General features: G+C 35.9%; 1 non-coding gene across 1 annotated transcript; it reads right to left on the minus strand.

Annotated features, from left to right (window-relative positions):
• Nucleotides 1-2,422: 2,422 nt before the first annotated feature.
• Trnaf-gaa (transfer RNA phenylalanine (anticodon GAA)) lies at nucleotides 2,423-2,496 on the minus strand. The gene has a single exon. It is a non-coding gene; the product is annotated as a tRNA-Phe (tRNA).
• Nucleotides 2,497-3,108: the final 612 nt, after the last annotated feature.

The raw sequence follows: 3,108 nt of genomic DNA on the forward strand, positions 1-3,108 counted from the left end.
GAAATGAAATGTAGAGTTCATTTGACTAGAATTATATGAATATATATATATATATATATAAGAGGCGGTTAGTTCTTGACCTAAACAACTCATTATTAGTGAGAATTCTATATTTGTTTGTACCTTCTCACAGACGAACATAGTATTTTCTCCCTTATTAATATAAATATAAACTATTGTTTGTAAATTCACATTCAAAAATCACTATTATCAGTAAGCATGTTCAATAATTACACAATATTTCATTCCCCTGTGGATATGATCAGAAATGTTTGCGGGTATGTTCCGATGTTTCAAGGAATGATTTAGGTTGACGAGTGACCGCTGAGAGGGAGACATCAGGAGACTGATAGATCAATTATTACCGTAACAATGTCATGATTTGAGGTACTTGTACCCAATTTGTTATTTAAGTAATTTCCCTGTTCTAGAATTAAACATACAAATTTATATTTCTGCCAAGAAATATAAACGATATTTTGCATTTTACCATTTACCCTCATTTCCAAAAATGTAGAGCTTTAATCAGAAGTTGAAAAAAATTTAAGTAAAACTCTTTTAAATCAATTATATTAATTAGAATATATGTAAAGTTAGGCAAGTAAGATCAATCGTCAAATACTCAATACCATACATGAGTAAGTAAGTCAAAGAAATAAATGTAAATTAATAAATAAAACATAAGAGTTATTGAATAGATACAGTAGATGTATCAAACCATACACACTTACTAGTAAATCTGGTTATTATACGAGCATTTTATTAGCGATTATAAAAATACTTAAATTATTTTAAAAACATGGAGTAGAGTTTCCGATAAAGAATTTCTCAGCCACCACAAGTAACGCTGGTTAATGAGCATGACTCATGGACCAGCCATCGCTTCCATCTACAGGATCTTCTTTAATTTATTGCTGAAACCCAATAATTGCATACATGTAATTGCTCTTACAATGTCTATAGGTTTGTGGTAGCACTCACAGGGAGGTAAAGAGCATCGGAGGCGTTATCTCTGGAAACAGAGTTTTGAATCCCGTACCTTCATATGTTTCTTTATATATTCAGATATTAAATACCGAATTACAATATTATAGTAAAAAAAAACATCAAGTAGGACAGTATGTATAATGTGGGAGATGTGCACTGCTTACAACGCGGCAAGAATGAGTAGAACCTGAGCACTTCACTCAGGTAAAAAACCAGAGGAAAAAAGAGGCCCGTGCTACTGTTACTCAAATTGGAAAGTATGTATAGCTCCCGGCACCAAAACCCTTCCTGCGAGAGGAGTGTTTCTTCTCCAGAATTCCCTCTCGAGCACTCCATTGTGCTGACCGACGAGGCAACAATAGTATAGCTCTCCGCAACGAGGAGCTATGCAACAAGAAACATCCGCCGAATTTGGCCTCGTGATACCTTGGGACGCAAATATTACGAACGAGCTCGGGCGGGGTATGCTCTTGTGATACTTCCAAACTATAAGTTGTATATTTTATTGAATTTCAAAAGGAGTTACACTTCTTCAAATGCCTTGTTCGAGGATGAACATTTCGGTTGATTTTTATTTAGGTGTTAGGTTAAGCTTATATATTGATTATTGCTGTCTTAATGAATATTGCCATTATAGTTTTCATAAATATTTATTTAGCATATACTTCAAATACATTTTATCAGCATAACCGATTTTTAACTGTTAAATAATCTTCAAAAGTTGTGGTACCTTAGTATCTTTCCTGCCTATCTACGGGTTAAATCGCTTTAAAACGTATTCTGATAACATAAAAATAATATAACGGACGGGAAAGGCGTACACGCTATAAAAGAACATAAAAATTTAGGCTCCAGATAAGAGCAGACATGAAAGGGGGTCGCAGTTAAAACGATATTCTGCCATTATTTACAATCGCCGGAACCTTCCGGACGAAGCAGCCGTTACTGCCGATGTTATTGGCAACTTAACAGCATTCTAACCTACGTAATGTCAGTTGTTACTAAATGGGAATCCAATAAGTTGGATTGCGGTTTGTTGCACGACGAAACTTGTTATATAGATTCGTATCAATGATGTTATAACATTACTGTAAATTTAAACACAAATAAAATTTGAAAAACAAAATTTTAGTAACGATGCGGGATTAAAACCCAACACCTCCGGCGTTCCGTGCCGGTGCTCTAACCAACTGAGCTAACAGTTCGAGTAACGCCTCGTTATAAAATTCTGTTTGCTTTGTTCAACTCTCAGGCTGTGGCTTCATCTACAAGATCTACTTTACAGTTGATAACCTGCTCAAAACCAATATTTGCATATTAGGAAATTGACTTGAGATGTCGCTCTTGTAAATCTAAACAATATGTTATGTTTTTAAAGTGATAACCCTCACTTCTAGGATTAATACACAAATAAAATTTGAAAAACAAAATTTTATGAACGATGCGGGATTCGAACCCACGACCTCCGGCGTTTCGTGCCGGTGCTCTAACCAACTGAGCTAACCGGTCGAGTACCGCCTCGTTATAAAATTCTGTTTGCTTTGTTCAACTCTCAGGTTGTGGCTTCATCTACAAGATCTACTTAATCCGGCATCGTACATAAAATTTTGTTTTTCAAATTTTATTTGTGTATTAATCCTAGAAGTAAGGGTTATCACTTTAAAAACATAACATATTGTGTAAATTTTATGTTTTCATAAAATGTAATGTATAAGTCCACTGCTGGACCGCCCTTCCCTAATGCATCCCACCCAGCCCGATCTCAAGCTTTTCTCACTCAGCTGTTGCCAGGTACCTACTTTACGTATATATGACATATATACATAGAGTAGGGTAAACCAGATAGGATTACTCATATTATATCAATCGATTAATTTACCAGTAGGAGGCTCCTTTGCACAGAGGTATGGGTACCACAACGGCGCCTATTTCTGCCGTGAAGCAGGAATGTTAAAACATTACTGTGTTTCGGTCTGAAGGGCGCCGTAGCTAGTGAATTTACTGGGCAAATGAGACTAATCATCTTATGTCAAAATGTCTCAAGGTGACGAGCGCAATTGTAGTGCCGCTCAGAATTGAGGGTTTTTCAAGAATCCTGAGTGGCCCTGCACTGTTATGGGT

This window comes from Leptidea sinapis, chromosome 43 (assembly GCF_905404315.1).
Source record: "Leptidea sinapis chromosome 43, ilLepSina1.1, whole genome shotgun sequence".
Lineage (NCBI taxonomy): Eukaryota > Metazoa > Arthropoda > Insecta > Lepidoptera > Pieridae > Leptidea > Leptidea sinapis.